The following is a 20,000-nucleotide window of genomic DNA, read 5'->3' on the forward strand; positions in this document are numbered from 1 at the left end:
GAAAATAACCGTTTTTTTTTTGCTTTGAGATCTAGTGTTTATTGCACACAAATTTAGTTATTGGATACAAATTAAGTGCAGGTGGCTGATTCCTAAACTGAGGCATCTTTTCTTTAATCAGAGTAGAAATATCTTTATGAAGAACAATGAGAGTGTGAAATGTATCAGTGAGAGAAAGGAGTCTAGTTAGCAGCATAGTAAAATATGAATACTCGGAGCAGGTGTCTTAGTCAAGTCCTCGATAGTATAGTGGTGAGTATCCCCGCCTGTCACGCGGGAGGCCGGGGTTCGATTCCCCGTCGGGGAGATGTAGTGTTTTTTCGGTAGTATATGCACAAAAATTATCAACAACAACAAATACAGCTGTTTCTAGTCCACTACAGGACAAAGGCCTCATATGTCGGCTTTGGCCAGTTTTCATCTCCATGCTGGTTATTTGAGATGGTAGGAGATTTTGGTCTGATCGCTCACAGCAAACCAACCTTGTATGGGTGTCACTGACTAGTACAGCTTTCAAAGGTATGCCAATTTGAAAGAGGAACTTGTCAAAGGTCCTTCATATCCCAGATATGAAGAAGTAAATTAAACCCCACTATGACAAATGTGTGCACATTAGAACCTCCAAAATAATTTGGACCTCCCCGACGGGGAATCGAACCCCGGCCTCCCGCGTGACAGGCGGGGATACTCACCACTATACTATCGAGGACTGCTGAGGGAGAGATAATTACGCATTTGTTGGCATCTAATCTATTAATTCCTGATGTTGTTCTAAGTAGCATGATATCGTTTTACTTAGATGCTGTTGATTGCTTATATGTTTTGTATGCACATCAACCATTTAGAATTACTTGCTTGTTATTGGATTTAATGGATTAAATCGATTCTTATTACATTTTAAATCTTTCATTGGGTTAATGGTATTGAAGTACATCATTCCAGGCCATGGTTACATACTGATCTATGCTAATACTGAAAGAATTTATCACAGTCATTCTGTAGCTCATTCATCAAGTAACAATTCTTGAAAAGTGTCTAGTATGTAATTGTTTAGCAAACATATGTTTTGGTACAAGAAAATAACCGTTTTTTTTTTCTTTGAGATCTAGTGTTTATTGCACACAAATTTAGTTATTGGATACAAATTAAATGCAGTTGGCTGATTCCTAAACTGAGGCATCTTTTCTTTAATCAGAGTAGAAATATCTTTATGAAGAACAATGAGAGTGTGAAATGTATCAGTGAGAGAAAGGAGTCTAGTTAGCAGCATAGTAAAATATGAATACTCGGAGCAGGTGTCTTAGTCAAGTCCTCGATAGTATAGTGGTGAGTATCCCCGCCTGTCACGCGGGAGGCCGGGGTTCGATTCCCCGTCGGGGAGATATAGTGTTTTTTCGGTAGTATATGCACAAAAATTATCAACAACAACAAATACAGCTGTTTCTAGTCCACTACAGGACAAAGGCCTCATATGTCGGCTTTGGCCAGTTTTCATCTCCATGCTGGTTATTTGAGATGGTAGGAGATTTTGGTCTGATCGCTCACAGCAAACCAACCTTGTATGGGTGTCACTGACTAGTACAGCTTTCAAAGGTATGCCAATTTGAAAGAGGAACTTGTCAAAGGTCCTTCATATCCCAGATATAAAGAAGTAAATTAAACCCCACTATGACAAATGTGTGCACATTAGAACCTCCAAAATAATTTGGACCTCCCCGACGGGGAATCGAACCCCGGCCTCCCGCGTGACAGGCGGGGATACTCACCACTATACTATCGAGGACTGCTGAGGGAGAGATAATTACGCATTTGTTGGCATCTAATCTATTAATTCCTGATGTTGTTCTAAGTAGCATGATATCGTTTTACTTAGATGCTGTTGATTGCCTATATGTTTTGTATGCACATCAACCATTTAGAATTACTTGCTTGTTATTGGATTTAATGGATTAAATCTATTCTTATTACATTTTAAATCTTTCATTGGGTTAATGGTATTGAAGTACATCATTCCAGGCCATGGTTACATACTGATCTATGCTAATACTGAAAGAATTTATCACAGTCATTCTGTAGCTCATTCATCAAGTAACAATTCTTGAAAAGTGTCTAGTATGTAATTGTTTAGCAAACATATGTTTTGGTACAAGAAAATAACCGTTTTTTTTTCTTTGAGATCTAGTGTTTATTGCACACAAATTTAGTTATTGGATACAAATTAAGTGCAGATGGCTGATTCCTAAACTGAGGCATCTTTTCTTTAATCAGAGTAGAAATATCTTTATGAAGAACAATGAGAGTGTGAAATGTATCAGTGAGAAAAAGGAGTCTAGTTAGCAGCATAGTAAAATATGAATACTCGGAGCAGGTGTCTTAGTCAAGTCCTCGATAGTATAGTGGTGAGTATCCCCGCCTGTCACGCGGGAGGGCGGGGTTCGATTCCCCGTCGGGGAGATGTAGTGTTTTTTCGGTAGTATATGCACAAAAATGATCAACAACAACAAATACAGCTGTTTCTAGTCCACTACAGGACAAAGGCCTCATATGTCGGCTTTGGCCAGTTTTCATCTCCATGCTGGTTATTTGAGATGGTAGGAGATTTTGGTCTGATCGCTCACAGCAAACCAACCTTGTATGGGTGTCACTGACTAGTACAGCTTTCAAAGGTATGCCAATTTGAAAGAGGAACTTGTCAAAGGTCCTTCATATCCCAGATATAAAGAAGTAAATTAAACCCCACTATGACAAATGTGTGCACATTAGAACCTCCAAAATTATTTGGACCTCCCCGACGGGGAATCGAACCCCGGCCTCCCGCGTGACAGGCGGGGATACTCACCACTATACTATCGAGGACTGCTGAGGGAGAGATAATTACGCATTTGTTGGCATCTAATCTATTAATTCCTGATGTTGTTCTAAGTAGCATGATATCGTTTTACTTAGATGCTGTTGATTGCCTATATGTTTTGTATGCACATCAACCATTTAGAATTACTTGCTTGTTATTGGATTTAATGGATTAAATCTATTCTTATTACATTTTAAATCTTTCATTGGGTTAATGGTATTGAAGTACATCATTCCAGGCCATGGTTACATACTGATCTATGCTAATACTGAAAGAATTTATCACAGTCATTCTGTAGCTCATTCATCAAGTAACAATTCTTGAAAAGTGTCTAGTATGTAATTGTTTAGCAAATATATGTTTTGGTACAAGAAAATAACCGTTTTTTTTTTGCTTTGAGATCTAGTGTTTATTGCACACAAATTTAGTTATTGGATACAAATTAAGTGCAGGTGGCTGATTCCTAAACTGAGGCATCTTTTCTTTAATCAGAGTAGAAATATCTTTATGAAGAACAATGAGAGTGTGAAATGTATCAGTGAGAGAAAGGAGTCTAGTTAGCAGCATAGTAAAATATGAATACTCGGAGCAGGTGTCTTAGTCAAGTCCTCGATAGTATAGTGGTGAGTATCCCCGCCTGTCACGCGGGAGGCCGGGGTTCGATTCCCCGTCGGGGAGATGTAGTGTTTTTTCGGTAGTATATGCACAAAAATTATCAACAACAACAAATACAGCTGTTTCTAGTCCACTACAGGACAAAGGCCTCATATGTCGGCTTTGGCCAGTTTTCATCTCCATGCTGGTTATTTGAGATGGTAGGAGATTTTGGTCTGATCGCTCACAGCAAACCAACCTTGTATGGGTGTCACTGACTAGTACAGCTTTCAAAGGTATGCCAATTTGAAAGAGGAACTTGTCAAAGGTCCTTCATATCCCAGATATGAAGAAGTAAATTAAACCCCACTATGACAAATGTGTGCACATTAGAACCTCCAAAATAATTTGGACCTCCCCGACGGGGAATCGAACCCCGGCCTCCCGCGTGACAGGCGGGGATACTCACCACTATACTATCGAGGACTGCTGAGGGAGAGATAATTACGCATTTGTTGGCATCTAATCTATTAATTCCTGATGTTGTTCTAAGTAGCATGATATCGTTTTACTTAGATGCTGTTGATTGCCTATATGTTTTGTATGCACATCAACCATTTAGAATTACTTGCTTGTTATTGGATTTAATGGATTAAATCGATTCTTATTACATTTTAAATCTTTCATTGGGTTAATGGTATTGAAGTACATCATTCCAGGCCATGGTTACATACTGATCTATGCTAATACTGAAAGAATTTATCACAGTCATTCTGTAGCTCATTCATCAAGTAACAATTCTTGAAAAGTGTCTAGTATGTAATTGTTTAGCAAATATATGTTTTGGTACAAGAAAATAACCGTTTTTTTTTTTGCTTTGAGATCTAGTGTTTATTGCACACAAATTTAGTTATTGGATACAAATTAAGTGCAGGTGGCTGATTCCTAAACTGAGGCATCTTTTCTTTAATCAGAGTAGAAATATCTTTATGAAGAACAATGAGAGTGTGAAATGTATCAGTGAGAGAAAGGAGTCTAGTTAGCAGCATAGTAAAATATGAATACTCGGAGCAGGTGTCTTAGTCAAGTCCTCGATAGTATAGTGGTGAGTATCCCCGCCTGTCACGCGGGAGGCCGGGGTTCGATTCCCCGTCGGGGAGATGTAGTGTTTTTTCGGTAGTATATGCACAAAAATGATCAACAACAACAAATACAGCTGTTTCTAGTCCACTACAGGACAAAGGCCTCATATGTCGGCTTTGGCCAGTTTTCATCTCCATGCTGGTTATTTGAGATGGTAGGAGATTTTGGTCTGATCGCTCACAGCAAACCAACCTTGTATGGGTGTCACTGACTAGTACAGCTTTCAAAGGTATGCCAATTTGAAAGAGGAACTTGTCAAAGGTCCTTCATATCCCAGATATGAAGAAGTAAATTAAACCCCACTATGACAAATGTGTGCACATTAGAACCTCCAAAATAATTTGGACCTCCCCGACGGGGAATCGAACCCCGGCCTCCCGCGTGACAGGCGGGGATACTCACCACTATACTATCGAGGACTGCTGAGGGAGAGATAATTACGCATTTGTTGGCATCTAATCTATTAATTCCTGATGTTGTTCTAAGTAGCATGATATCGTTTTACTTAGATGCTGTTGATTGCCTATATGTTTTGTATGCACATCAACCATTTAGAATTACTTGCTTGTTATTGGATTTAATGGATTAAATCGATTCTTATTACATTTTAAATCTTTCATTGGGTTAATGGTATTGAAGTACATCATTCCAGGCCATGGTTACATACTGATCTATGCTAATACTGAAAGAATTTATCACAGTCATTCTGTAGCTCATTCATCAAGTAACAATTCTTGAAAAGTGTCTAGTATGTAATTGTTTAGCAAACATATGTTTTGGTACAAGAAAATAACCGTTTTTTTTTTCTTTGAGATCTAGTGTTTATTGCACACAAATTTAGTTATTGGATACAAATTAAATGCAGTTGGCTGATTCCTAAACTGAGGCATCTTTTCTTTAATCAGAGTAGAAATATCTTTATGAAGAACAATGAGAGTGTGAAATGTATCAGTGAGAGAAAGGAGTCTAGTTAGCAGCATAGTAAAATATGAATACTCGGAGCAGGTGTCTTAGTCAAGTCCTCGATAGTATAGTGGTGAGTATCCCCGCCTGTCACGCGGGAGGCCGGGGTTCGATTCCCCGTCGGGGAGATATAGTGTTTTTTCGGTAGTATATGCACAAAAATTATCAACAACAACAAATACAGCTGTTTCTAGTCCACTACAGGACAAAGGCCTCATATGTCGGCTTTGGCCAGTTTTCATCTCCATGCTGGTTATTTGAGATGGTAGGAGATTTTGGTCTGATCGCTCACAGCAAACCAACCTTGTATGGGTGTCACTGACTAGTACAGCTTTCAAAGGTATGCCAATTTGAAAGAGGAACTTGTCAAAGGTCCTTCATATCCCAGATATAAAGAAGTAAATTAAACCCCACTATGACAAATGTGTGCACATTAGAACCTCCAAAATAATTTGGACCTCCCCGACGGGGAATCGAACCCCGGCCTCCCGCGTGACAGGCGGGGATACTCACCACTATACTATCGAGGACTGCTGAGGGAGAGATAATTACGCATTTGTTGGCATCTAATCTATTAATTCCTGATGTTGTTCTAAATAGCATGATATCGTTTTACTTAGATGCTGTTGATTGCCTATATGTTTTGTATGCACATCAACCATTTAGAATTACTTGCTTGTTATTGGATTTAATGGATTAAATCTATTCTTATTACATTTTAAATCTTTCATTGGGTTAATGGTATTGAAGTACATCATTCCAGGCCATGGTTACATACTGAAAGAATTTATCACAGTCATTCTGTAGCTCATTCATCAAGTAACAATTCTTGAAAAGTGTCTAGTATGTAATTGTTTAGCAAACATATGTTTTGGTACAAGAAAATAACCGTTTTTTTTTCTTTGAGATCTAGTGTTTATTGCACACAAATTTAGTTATTGGATACAAATTAAGTGCAGATGGCTGATTCCTAAACTGAGGCATCTTTTCTTTAATCAGAGTAGAAATATCTTTATGAAGAACAATGAGAGTGTGAAATGTATCAGTGAGAAAAAGGAGTCTAGTTAGCAGCATAGTAAAATATGAATACTCGGAGCAGGTGTCTTAGTCAAGTCCTCGATAGTATAGTGGTGAGTATCCCCGCCTGTCACGCGGGAGGCCGGGGTTCGATTCCCCGTCGGGGAGATGTAGTGTTTTTTCGGTAGTATATGCACAAAAATGATCAACAACAACAAATACAGCTGTTTCTAGTCCACTACAGGACAAAGGCCTCATATGTCGGCTTTGGCCAGTTTTCATCTCCATGCTGGTTATTTGAGATGGTAGGAGATTTTGGTCTGATCGCTCACAGCAAACCAACCTTGTATGGGTGTCACTGACTAGTACAGCTTTCAAAGGTATGCCAATTTGAAAGAGGAACTTGTCAAAGGTCCTTCATATCCCAGATATAAAGAAGTAAATTAAACCCCACTATGACAAATGTGTGCACATTAGAACCTCCAAAATTATTTGGACCTCCCCGACGGGGAATCGAACCCCGGCCTCCCGCGTGACAGGCGGGGATACTCACCACTATACTATCGAGGACTGCTGAGGGAGAGATAATTACGCATTTGTTGGCATCTAATCTATTAATTCCTGATGTTGTTCTAAGTAGCATGATATCGTTTTACTTAGATGCTGTTGATTGCCTATATGTTTTGTATGCACATCAACCATTTAGAATTACTTGCTTGTTATTGGATTTATTGGATTAAATCTATTCTTATTACATTTTAAATCTTTCATTCGGTTAATGGTATTGAAGTACATCATTCCAGGCCATGGTTACATACTGATCTATGCTAATACTGAAAGAATTTATCACAGTCATTCTGTAGCTCATTCATCAAGTAACAATTCTTGAAAAGTGTCTAGTATGTAATTGTTTAGCAAACATATGTTTTGGTACAAGAAAATAACCGTTTTTTTTTCTTTGAGATCTAGTGTTTATTGCACACAAATTTAGTTATTGGATACAAATTAAGTGCAGGTGGCTGATTCCTAAACTTAGGCATCTTTTCTTTAATCAGAGTAGAAATATCTTTATGAAGAACAATGAGAGTGTGAAATGTATCAGTGAGAGAAAGGAGTCTAGTTAGCAGCATAGTAAAATATGAATACTCGGAGCAGGTGTCTTAGTCAAGTCCTCGATAGTATAGTGGTGAGTATCCCCGCCTGTCACGCGGGAGGCCGGGGTTCGATTCCCCGTCGGGGAGATGTAGTGTTTTTTCGGTAGTATATGCACAAAAATGGTCAACAACAACAAATACAGCTGTTTCTAGTCCACTACAGGACAAAGGCCTCATATGTCGGCTTTGGCCAGTTTTCATCTCCATGCTGGTTATTTGAGATGGTAGGAGATTTTGGTCTGATCGCTCACAGCAAACCAACCTTGTATGGGTGTCACTGACTAGTACAGCTTTCAAAGGTATGCCAATTTGAAAGAGGAACTTGTCAAAGGTCCTTCATATCCCAGATATAAAGAAGTAAATTAAACCCCACTATGACAAATGTGTGCACATTAGAACCTCCAAAATAATTTGGACCTCCCCGACGGGGAATCGAACCCCGGCCTCCCGCGTGACAGGCGGGGATACTCACCACTATACTATCGAGGACTGCTGAGGGAGAGATAATTACGCATTTGTTGGCATCTAATCTATTAATTCCTGATGTTGTTCTAAGTAGCATGATATCGTTTTACTTAGATGCTGTTGATTGCCTATATGTTTTGTATGCACATCAACCATTTAGAATTACTTGCTTGTTATTGGATTTAATGGATTAAATCTATTCTTATTACATTTTAAATCTTTCATTCGGTTAATGGTATTGAAGTACATCATTCCAGGCCATGGTTACATACAGATCTCTGTTAATACTGAAAGAATTTGTCACAGCCATTCTGTAGCTCATTCATCAAGTAACAAGAGTAAAAAAGTGTCTATGTAATATTCTGGCAAACATGTTCTGCTACTAGAGAATGGTTTTGTATTAATTGTTCTTTTTAGTTGAAAATTTGATTGAAATCCATTGTTCATTAATAAGAACACACATTTGAATGTTTGATACAGATTAGATGTAAATAGCCTAAACCGAGTCACAGTTTACTTCATCAAAGTTGAGACATCTGTAGAAAGAAAAACGAAAGTGTTTAATTTAGCAGAGAGAGAGAGAGAGAGAGAGAGAGAGAGAGAGAGAGAGAGACCAGTTAGCATCATAGTAAAATTTTAATACTCGGAGCAATTATTGTAAGCAAATCCTCGATAGTATAGTGGTGAGTATCCCCGCCTGTCACGCGGGAGGCCGGGGTTCGATTCCCCGTCGGGGAGATGTAGTGTTTTTTCGGTAGTATGTGCACAAAATTTATTAACAACAACTACAACAAAAATACAGCCGTTTCTAGTCCACTGCAGGACTAAAGCCTCATATGTCGGTTTTTATCACCATGCTGGTTATTTGAAATGGTGGGAGATTTTGGTGTGATCGCTCATAGCTAACCAATCTAGTATGGCACTGACTATTGCAGCTTTCAAAGGCATCCCGGTTTGAAAGAGAAACTTATCAACGGACCGTCATATCCGCTGACAAATCTACGTACATTAGAACCTCCAAAACCATTTGTATCTCCCCGACGGGGAATCGAACCCCGGCCTCCCGCGTGACAGGCGGGGATACTCACCACTATACTATTGAGGACTGCTGAGGGAGAGATAATTACGCATTTGTTGGCATCTAATCTAATAATTCCTGATGTTGTTCTAAGTAGCATGATATCGTTTTACTTAGATGCTGTTGATTGCCTATATGTTTTGTATGCACATCAACCATTTAGAATTACTTGCTTGTTATTGGATTTAATGGATTAAATCTATTCTTATTACATTTTAAATCTTCCATTCGGTTAATGGTATTGAAGTACATAATTCCAGGCCATGGTTACATACTGATCTATGCTAATACTGAAAGAATTTATCACAGTCATTCTGTAGCTCATTCATCAAGTAACAATTCTTGAAAAGTGTCTAGTATGTAATTGTTTAGCAAACATATGTTTTGGTACAAGAAAATAACCGTTTTTTTTTCTTTGAGATCTAGTGTTTATTGCACACAAATTTAGTTATTGGATACAAATTAAGTGCAGGTGGCTGATTCCTAAACTGAGGCATCTTTTCTTTAATCAGAGTAGAAATATCTTTATGAAGAACAATGAGAGTGTGAAATGTATCAGTGAGAGAAAGGAGTCTAGTTAGCAGCATAGTAAAATATGAATACTCGGAGCAGGTGTCTTAGTCAAGTCCTCGATAGTATAGTGGTGAGTATCCCCGCCTGTCACGCGGGAGGGCGGGGTTCGATTCCCCGTCGGGGAGATGTAGTGTTTTTTCGGTAGTATATGCACAAAAATGATCAACAACAACAAATACAGCTGTTTCTAGTCCACTACAGGACAAAGGCCTCATATGTCGGCTTTGGCCAGTTTTCATCTCCATGCTGGTTATTTGAGATGGTAGGAGATTTTGGTCTGATCGCTCACAGCAAACCAACCTTGTATGGGTGTCACTGACTAGTACAGCTTTCAAAGGTATGCCAATTTGAAAGAGGAACTTGTCAAAGGTCCTTCATATCCCAGATATAAAGAAGTAAATTAAACCCCACTATGACAAATGTGTGCACATTAGAACCTCAGAAAATAATTTGGACCTCCCCGACGGGGAATCGAACCCCGGCCTCCCGCGTGACAGGCGGGGATACTCACCACTATACTATCGAGGACTGCTGAGGGAGAGATAATTACGCATTTGTTGGCATCTAATCTATTAATTCCTGATGTTGTTCTAAGTAGCATGATATCGTTTTACTTAGATGCTGTTGATTGCCTATATGTTTTGTATGCACATCAACCATTTAGAATTACTTGCTTGTTATTGGATTTAATGGATTAAATCTATTCTTATTACATTTTAAATCTTTCATTCGGTTAATGGTATTGAAGTACATCATTCCAGGCCATGGTTACATACTGATCTCTGTTAATACTGAAAGAATTTATCACAGCCATTCTGTAGCTCATTCATCAAGTAGCAAGAGTAAAAAAGTGTCTATGTAATATTCTGGCAAACATGTTCTGCTACTAGAGAATGGTTTTGTATTAATTGTTCTTTTTAGTTGATAATTTGATTGAAATCCATTGTTCATTAATAAGAACACACATTTGAATGTTTGATACAGATTAGATGTAAATAGCCTAAACCGAGTCACAGTTTACTTCATCAAAGTTGAGACATCTGTAGAAAGAAAAACGAAAGTGTTTAATTTAGCAGAGAGAGAGAGAGAGAGAGAGAGAGAGAGAGAGAGAGAGAGAGAGAGAGAGAGAAAGAGAAAGAGAGAGAGAGACCAGTTAGCATCATAGTAAAATTTTAATACTCGGAGCAATTATTGTAAGCAAATCCTTGATAGTATAGTGGTGAGTATCCCCGCCTGTCACGCGGGAGGCCGGGGTTCGATTCCCCGTCGGGGAGATGTAGTGTTTTTTCGGTAGTATGTGCACAAAATTTATTAACAACAACTACAACAAAAATACAGCCGTTTCTAGTCCACTGCAGGACTAAAGCCTCATATGTCGGTTTTTATCACCATGCTGGTTATTTGAAATGGTGGGAGATTTTGGTGTGATCGCTCATAGCTAACCAATCTAGTATGGCACTGACTATTGCAGCTTTCAAAGGCATCCCGGTTTGAAAGAGAAACTTATCAACGGACCGTCATATCCGCTGACAAATCTACGTACATTAGAACCTCCAAAACCATTTGTATCTCCCCGACGGGGAATCGAACCCCGGCCTCCTGCGTGACAGGCGGGGATACTCACCACTATACTATCGAGGATTGCTGAGGGTGAGATTGTTATGTGTTTATTTCCATCTAATTAAGTAATTCCTGAAGTTGTTCTAAGTAGCATACCATCGTTTTACTTAGATGATGTTGATTGACAATGTCTTCTGTATGCACATCAACCATTTTAAATTTCATATTAGTTAATGGATTAATTGATTTAATGGATTAAATCTATTCTTATTACAGTGCATTTTAAATCTTTCATTCGGTTAATGGTATTGAAGTACATCATTCCAGGCCATGGTTACTTACTGATCTATGCTAATACTGAAAGAATTTATCACAGTCATTCTGTAGCTCATTCATCAAGTAACAATTCTTGAAAAGTGTCTAGTATGTAATTGTTTAGCAAACATATGTTTTGGTACAAGAAAATAACCGTTTTTTTTTCTTTGAGATCTAGTGTTTATTGCACACAAATTTAGTTATTGGATACAAATTAAGTGCAGGTGGCTGATTCCTAAACTGAGGCATCTTTTCTTTAATCAGAGTAGAAATATCTTTATGAAGAACAATGAGAGTGTGAAATGTATCAGTGAGAGAAAGGAGTCTAGTTAGCAGCATAGTAAAATATGAATACTCGGAGCAGGTGTCTTAGTCAAGTCCTCGATAGTATAGTGGTGAGTATCCCCGCCTGTCACGCGGGAGGGCGGGGTTCGATTCCCCGTCGGGGAGATGTAGTGTTTTTTCGGTAGTATATGCACAAAAATGATCAACAACAACAAATACAGCTGTTTCTAGTCCACTACAGGACAAAGGCCTCATATGTCGGCTTTGGCCAGTTTTCATCTCCATGCTGGTTATTTGAGATGGTAGGAGATTTTGGTCTGATCGCTCACAGCAAACCAACCTTGTATGGGTGTCACTGACTAGTACAGCTTTCAAAGGTATGCCAATTTGAAAGAGGAACTTGTCAAAGGTCCTTCATATCCCAGATATAAAGAAGTAAATTAAACCCCACTATGACAAATGTGTGCACATTAGAACCTCCAAAATAATTTGGACCTCCCCGACGGGGAATCGAACCCCGGCCTCCCGCGTGACAGGCGGGGATACTCACCACTATACTATCGAGGACTGCTGAGGGAGAGATAATTACGCATTTGTTGGCATCTAATCTATTAATTCCTGATGTTGTTCTAAGTAGCATGATATCGTTTTACTTAGATGCTGTTGATTGCCTATATGTTTTGTATGCACATCAGCCATTTAGAATTACTTGCATGTTATTGGATTTAATGGATTAAATCTATTTTTATTACATTTTAAATCTTTCATTCGGTTAATGGTATTGAAGTACATCATTCCAGGCCATGGTTACATACTGATCTATGCTAATACTGAAAGAATTTATCACAGTCATTCTGTAGCTCATTCATCAAGTAACAATTCTTGAAAAGTGTCTAGTATGTAATTGTTTAGCAAACATATGTTTTGGTACAAGAAAATAACCGTTTTTTTTTCTTTGAGATCTAGTGTTTATTGCACACAAATTTAGTTATTGGATACAAATTAAGTGCAGGTGGCTGATTCCTAAACTGAGGCATCTTTTCTTTAATCAGAGTAGAAATATCTTTATGAAGAACAATGAGAGTGTGAAATGTATCAGTGAGAAAAAGGAGTCTAGTTAGCAGCATAGTAAAATATGAATACTCGGAGCAGGTGTCTTAGTCAAGTCCTCGATAGTATAGTGGTGAGTATCCCCGCCTGTCACGCGGGAGGCCGGGGTTCGATTCCCCGTCGGGAAGATGTAGTGTTTTTTCGGTAGTATATGCACAAAAATTATCAACAACAACAAATATAGCTGTTTCTAGTCCACTACAGGACAAAGGCCTCATATGTCGGCTTTGGCCAGTTTTCATCTCCATGCTGGTTATTTGAGATGGTAGGAGATTTTGGTCTGATCGCTCACAGCAAACCAACCTTGTATGGGTGTCACTGACTAGTACAGCTTTCAAAGGTATGCCAATTTGAAAGAGGAACTTGTCAAAGGTCCTTCATATCCCAGATATAAAGAAGTAAATTAAACCCCACTATGACAAATGTGTGCACATTAGAACCTCCAAAATAATTTGGACCTCCCCGACGGGGAATCGAACCCCGGCCTCCCGCGTGACAGGCGGGGATACTCACCACTATACTATCGAGGACTGCTGAGGGAGAGATAATTACGCATTTGTTGGCATCTAATCTATTAATTCCTGATGTTGTTCTAAATAGCATGATATCGTTTTACTTAGATGCTGTTGATTGCCTATATGTTTTGTATGCACATCAACCATTTAGAATTACTTGCTTGTTATTGGATTTAATGGATTAAATCTATTCTTATTACATTTTAAATCTTCCATTCGGTTAATGGTATTGAAGTACATAATTCCTGGCCATGGTTACATACTGATCTATGCTAATACTGAAAGAATTTATCCCAGTCATTCTGTAGCTCATTCATCAAGTAACACTGATGTTGAAAAGTATCTGATATGTAATTGTCTAATAAACATAAGTTTTGGTACAAGAAAATAACCTGTTTTTGCACTTGCTGTTCTTTTTGTTGATTGAGATCTAGTGTTTATTGAATACAAATTTAATTATTAGTACAAATTCTGCACTTCCTAAAATGGGGCATCATTTCTTTCTTTAAAATAGAAATAGCTTTATAAAGCACAATGATATTGTTAAATGTAGCAGATATATATATATATATATATATATATATATATATATATATATATATATATATATATATATATATATATATATATATATACAGTATTATATATATATATTATATATATATACAGTATTATATATATATTATATATATACAGTATTATATATATATATATATATATATATATATATATATATATATATGTATATATATATATATATATATATATATATATATATATATATATATATATATATATGTTTATAGAGAGAGAGAGAGAGAGAGAGAGAGAGAGAGAGAGAGAGAGAGAGAGATGGGAGACCAGTTAGCATCATAGTAAAATATGAATACACGTACCAGGTGTATTAGTCAAGTCCTCGATAGTATAGTGGTGAGTATCCCCGCCTGTCACGCGGGAGGCCGGGGTTCGATTCCCCGTCGGGGAGATGTAGTGTTTTTTCATTAGTATGTGCATGAAACTTATCAAAAACAAATGTAGCTGTTTCTAGTCTTCACTGCAGGACAAAGGTCTCAGACATGTTTTTAGTTCTGTCTGGGATTTGGCCAGTTTTTTATTATTACGTTGGGAGGTTTTCGTCTGATCACTCACAGCAAACCATCTTAGTATGGGTGGCCCTGACTAGTTCAGATTTGTTGATCATGGGATACGCAAAACCTTTGACCACGTTTAAGATATCCCCACTCAGAAATGGAAACGGATTAACGAACCATCTTATCCAAGATATTATAAAGAAGTAAATTAATTCTCTATGACAAATGTATGCACATCGGGACCTCCAAAATAATTTGTATCTCCCCGACGGGGAATCGAACCCCGGCCTCCCGCGTGACAGGCGGGGATACTCACCACTATACTATCGAGGATTGCTATTAATAATACGTTCTAAATAGCATTTTCTTATTTTACTTAGATCTGCTGATTGACTATATGTATCATTTATATGTGCATCAACTGTTTAGAATGACTTATTTGCCTTTTATTATTATTATTAAATGCTAAGCTACAACCCTAGTTCGAAAAGCAGGATGCTATAAGCCCAGGGGTCCCAACAGGGTAAATAGCCCAGTGAGGAAAGGAAACAAGGAAAAATAAAATATCTTCAGAACACGAATAACATTGAAATAATTATTTCTCATATAAACTATAAAAAGTTTAACAAAACAAGAGGAAGAGAGGTTAGACAGAATAGTATGCCCGAGTGTACCCTCAAGCAAGGGAACTCTAACCCAAGACAGTGGAAGACCATGGTACAGAGGCTATGGCACTACCCAAGACTAGAGAACAATGGTTTGATTTTGGAGTGTCCTTCTCTTAGAAGAGCTGCCTACCAGAGCTTAAAGAGTCTCTTCTACTCTACCCAAGAGGAAAGTAGCCACTGAACAATTACAGTGCTGTAAATAACCCCTTGAGCTAAGAAGAATTGTTTGGTAATCTTAGTGTTGTCAGGTGTAAAGAATAGGCCAGACTATTCGGTGTCTGTGTAGGCAAAGGGAAAGAACCCTAACCAGAGAGAAGGATCCAATGTAGTACTGTCTGGCCAGTCAAAGGACCCCATAACTCTCTAGCGGTAGTATCTCAATGGGTGGCTGGTGCCCTGGCTATCCTACTACTGTTGAATTATATTCAACTTCCAGCGTTCTTAGTAGGTGATTGTTATTTAAATTTCAATATTGATTCCTAAAAGGGCATTTTTATTTGTTAATGGATTTTAATTTGGGACTATAAAAAGTAAGAGTAGGCAAATATAGATAGAATTTGACATGGTGAGGTCAGTAGGATTTAAGCTTCTGCAAGACGAGTGTGGCTGAATTTTTAAAAGAAAATCAGTGCCATTACAACTGGTAAAAAAGTTTGAAACATGAAAAAGTGGCCGGATCATTGTTAATGCTAAGATAATTGGGACTTTTTTTCACCCAAATCTAAGGCGAGGTTAGGTCATGTTGAAAGGAAAGGTCAAACTCATGAAAGAGATATCTTTAATTTCATAGTGCCAAGTTCCTGTCACAGAGTTATTCACTAGAATTTTGGTCTGATGAGGAACTGATAGTTATTGAATTCCCTGTTTAAATGAAATTATTGTAGTGGTTTCTTTCTCATATCATCTGGATTTAATAAGCTTTTACAAGTTCAAGGAACTAATCTCTTAACGTAATTATATATGTTTGCGGCGATGCCAAACTTCCTCAAGACTTTTAATCTCACTCAAGCTAATCCCAGCATCCTTCCATTCCGGGTCCTTTAATATGGTCGTAAAATTTCCTTTTTAATCCCATAATCTGAATCGTTCCAGTCACACAAAAGCTGAATGGTTGTTGTGGATTAAGTTGACCTTGTGTTTCGAAAACAGCTCATAAAGTTGATTGTTTTTTTTTATTTTAAAAACATTCATGTAAAAATTTTTTTAGGGAGAGTTCGAGCACCATATAAAGTACGGAAGACAAGTAAATGTCCTTTAATACATATCACAGTATTTCTACAACTTTGAAGAGATCCATCTCAGATGAAAATAAAAATTTTATGTTCTGTACCCTACGATCAATCTAGTTCAGTACAATACTGGAATCTTAATGTGCTAAATGTTTTCGAGTTTTATTATTCATAAAGCTTTAACTTTTATTCTTTATATAATTTGAATTCTGATTGAATCAGTTTATATTTGAACATTATCAAATGTGTAGTCAGGTTCTTGAAGATATCTGTAGCCTGGCATCGTCATTCTCTCTCTCTCTCTCTCTCTCTCTCTCTCTCTCTCTCTCTCTCTCTCTCTCTCTCTCTCTCTCTCTCTCTCTCTCTCTCTCTCTCTCTCTCTCTCTCTCTCTCTCTCTCTCTCTCTCTCTCTCTCTCTCTCTCTCACCATATTTGTTGTAGAATTGATGAATGTGCCAAACATCAAATATTTCATAAAATAATACTTTTCTCCATTAAAACATAGAAACAATGAGTAAAACAAATGTATGCAGTGAAATCAATAAAGATTTTTCCCATAAAATAAATTGTTTACAAAAATGTGTTGTTTACCGTCACAGGATAAAACTAAACAACAAAATAAAACAGAAGTTTTCATTAAATTAAATCAAGATAATCCTCCAGTGTTTTTCAGCATTAATGTGTTCTGTACTATTCTTCATCAGATGAAGTTACTTCTATAACAAATGAATCAACAAACTGATTCACAGCAACATCATTCTCTGTCTTTTATAATGATGTTTTCAACATGATTAACGGCATTTTTCCAATTTTCTGCTGTCACGCATGACAGTACCATTTGCAGCAAAGATGTTAGGACTGCCATTTTAAATGTATTTCTTTTGGCTACATAGTTTTTAACCTGCTCCCAAATGAGTTCAATTGCACTATAATGGCAGTGATAAGGTGGCATCCTTACGACCCTGCGACCTTTTTCCAAAGTTATTTTGTCGATGACATATTTTAGAGCATTTCCATGTTTCACTGCTTTCACCATTTCAAGCAATTCACACTTAGTCAGATATTCTGGGGGATTTTCACCTTTATTTCTTAACCAGTTTTGGATCACTCCCTTTGTGCTTGCCATGGTAGGAGATTTGTCGCTTTGCACTGAATGGTATGATGCGTATGATATGTTGTGGTACAGTATATTGGATATGAGCTGCTCTCGAAACCATTTTTCGAATACAGTGTGATTCATTTGGTGGTGATAGTCACCGTCGTTCTTTGCTTGGAATACCAACTGTGCATTTGGCACGAATCCTTACTCAGATCCAGCATGCAAAATGATAATTCTACTCCCTTTCCCGCTTGGTGGGTTTATTCCATTTGCTCCTGTCGAACTTTCATCCATCCAACACTTGGTGACTGTATAATTCTGATTAATCCAGGTTTCATCCAGAAATATAACAGACTTTTTTCCTGTACCCCTAATATTTTTAATTTCACGTACGAACTTGGTCCTGGCACTTGCAATATCACCTCTCTCCAGTAGAAATTTCCGCCCGTTAACTCTTCCGTATTTAAATCCAATTTCTTTAAGTATCTTACGTAAAGAATCTCTGCATCCACTAAATCCAATATTTTCTTTGACTTCAAGTAGAATGCCATCCAGCGTTGGAATTTCCTTTCTGACTTAATAACAGAGAACTGTCCTTCGTAAAACGCGCTGATCAAATCCATCGATGTTGGTTACAGTTGGTGGTCTTTTCCTTTTCTTTACGTTAAAAACGGGAGCTTCATTTTCTTCTAAGATGTCTTTTCCTTCCTTACAAATGCGATATATCGTACTTCTGCACTGCTTAGTTGCATCCATTGTACGTTGTACTGCCTTATCAAAGCCATGCATAACAGTTTTGTTTTCTTTCTCCCTTTTGGAGTACTCGTGTCTGAGCACTTAATTGCTGTCGTGGGGAGATTTCCATCTTAAACCGTCACGCTTGGGTATCAGAACCAAAGTTATAAGCTACTGAACCTTCCTAACCTGAGACAGAGAGAGATGTGGCAAAGTGTATGCCAAATCTACACTGTTTTTTCGCCTTAAGTGAGATTTAATGAATGAAATTGGCGCAAAGCGGCAACGTCGGAAACCTACTCTGTTTCATGACATTCTGGACAGACTATAGATGCCCGGCCGCGAAATTTTTTTCCCAAACACGAGTGCAGATTGGGACAGGGCTTCGTGAGCAGAAAACAGATTTAAAGGGTAACTCCTTCATTACCGTTGCATTAAGGTTTGATGGGTTACTACCTCATTAAAGATGTGATCAGTAACTTCATTCCTAAAGAACTGTAATGTTTATAGACGGCTTAATAATAATAATAATAATAATAATAATAAGGATTACATATATGTATGCTTATATATATATATATATATATATATATATATATATATATATATATATATATATATATATATATATATATATATATATATATATATATATATATATATATATATATGTGTGTGGGGAGTGCCATTTTCTGTTTTAATGTATTGTTTTGTCCAAGAAAGGAGGGGCCCCCTAACTCCTTTCATGATTAGGGCTGTGAGTATTGCCTCAGGACTAGCCTGTTCTTCGGTTTTCTCAAGGACTAGGAAAACTACTAAGACATTTTTGTGGTCAATCGTGCCATAATATCAGAAATGCATTCCTGCGCCCCAATGCCACGGGTGTAGGCATATATTCTGTGGTGAAGGGGGCTGACTTCCCGTTAGAGTCTTTGAAGAACCATTCCCACAGCTACTTTTTCAGTGCAGCTGAGGAGTGCAACGGGTCTGTATGAGTTAGGTTGATTTGGTTTGGTAATGGGGCCAGTGTCTTGTTTGTTCCAGATGAGAGGTCTAGTGCGTGTGGCTGGTTTGCCCAAGTGTTATAATATGGAGTATGTTATGTTATCTGCTCTAAGCACTGTGTCGTTGTATTTTGCAAGTGCAAAGTTAAGCTCTTTTAGGGTATAGGATGCGTCTTTTCTTGCTGGGGCATTGCACACAGCTTGTGTGATAGTATTTCTAATTGATTGGAGTATCTTTTGCTTGACTCCGGTATACCTGTAGAGAATCGTGGACTAAGTTCTGTCTGCAAAGGACGTCGCTATCCTGTTTGCCTCTACCTGAGGGGCTAGGTGAGTGGCTGTGTTTTTGGGCTTTTTTTTCCTGAGACTTTGCTAAACCAGATCCAGATGGCCTTGAGAGTTGTGTGAGTGAATACTTCTGGACACCCCAGAAATCATTTTTCCCACTAGGCCTCTTTGGCTACTTGAAATGAGTGGGCAGTTATTTCCCGCAGGAGCTGATGTAGAGCATCAGTCCTGTGGCACCTGAAAAGTTTGTCTACTTTGTTCAT

The 20,000-nt window shown here is 37.9% G+C and overlaps 1 protein-coding gene and 12 non-coding genes across 13 annotated transcripts in view; 1 reads left to right on the forward strand and 12 right to left on the reverse strand.

The window, feature by feature from the left end:
• Positions 1-20,000, forward strand: part of LOC137614639 (uncharacterized) — a 375,918-nt gene that overhangs the window by 56,940 nt on the left and 298,978 nt on the right. The window lies entirely within an intron of this gene.
• On the reverse strand, positions 638-709 carry TRNAD-GUC (transfer RNA aspartic acid (anticodon GUC)). The gene has a single exon. It is a non-coding gene; the product is annotated as a tRNA-Asp (tRNA).
• TRNAD-GUC (transfer RNA aspartic acid (anticodon GUC)) lies at positions 1,712-1,783 on the reverse strand. The gene has a single exon. It is a non-coding gene; the product is annotated as a tRNA-Asp (tRNA).
• TRNAD-GUC (transfer RNA aspartic acid (anticodon GUC)) lies at positions 2,785-2,856 on the reverse strand. Its single transcript has one exon. It is a non-coding gene; the product is annotated as a tRNA-Asp (tRNA).
• TRNAD-GUC (transfer RNA aspartic acid (anticodon GUC)) lies at positions 3,860-3,931 on the reverse strand. Its single transcript has one exon. It is a non-coding gene; the product is annotated as a tRNA-Asp (tRNA).
• On the reverse strand, positions 4,936-5,007 carry TRNAD-GUC (transfer RNA aspartic acid (anticodon GUC)). Its single transcript has one exon. It is a non-coding gene; the product is annotated as a tRNA-Asp (tRNA).
• TRNAD-GUC (transfer RNA aspartic acid (anticodon GUC)) lies at positions 6,010-6,081 on the reverse strand. Its single transcript has one exon. It is a non-coding gene; the product is annotated as a tRNA-Asp (tRNA).
• TRNAD-GUC (transfer RNA aspartic acid (anticodon GUC)) lies at positions 7,067-7,138 on the reverse strand. The gene has a single exon. It is a non-coding gene; the product is annotated as a tRNA-Asp (tRNA).
• TRNAD-GUC (transfer RNA aspartic acid (anticodon GUC)) lies at positions 8,140-8,211 on the reverse strand. Its single transcript has one exon. It is a non-coding gene; the product is annotated as a tRNA-Asp (tRNA).
• Positions 10,295-10,366, reverse strand: TRNAD-GUC (transfer RNA aspartic acid (anticodon GUC)). Its single transcript has one exon. It is a non-coding gene; the product is annotated as a tRNA-Asp (tRNA).
• TRNAD-GUC (transfer RNA aspartic acid (anticodon GUC)) lies at positions 12,494-12,565 on the reverse strand. Its single transcript has one exon. It is a non-coding gene; the product is annotated as a tRNA-Asp (tRNA).
• On the reverse strand, positions 13,567-13,638 carry TRNAD-GUC (transfer RNA aspartic acid (anticodon GUC)). Its single transcript has one exon. It is a non-coding gene; the product is annotated as a tRNA-Asp (tRNA).
• Positions 14,976-15,047, reverse strand: TRNAD-GUC (transfer RNA aspartic acid (anticodon GUC)). The gene has a single exon. It is a non-coding gene; the product is annotated as a tRNA-Asp (tRNA).

The sequence above is a fragment of the Palaemon carinicauda genome, chromosome 21, assembly GCF_036898095.1.
Source record: "Palaemon carinicauda isolate YSFRI2023 chromosome 21, ASM3689809v2, whole genome shotgun sequence".
Taxonomy (NCBI): domain Eukaryota; kingdom Metazoa; phylum Arthropoda; class Malacostraca; order Decapoda; family Palaemonidae; genus Palaemon; species Palaemon carinicauda.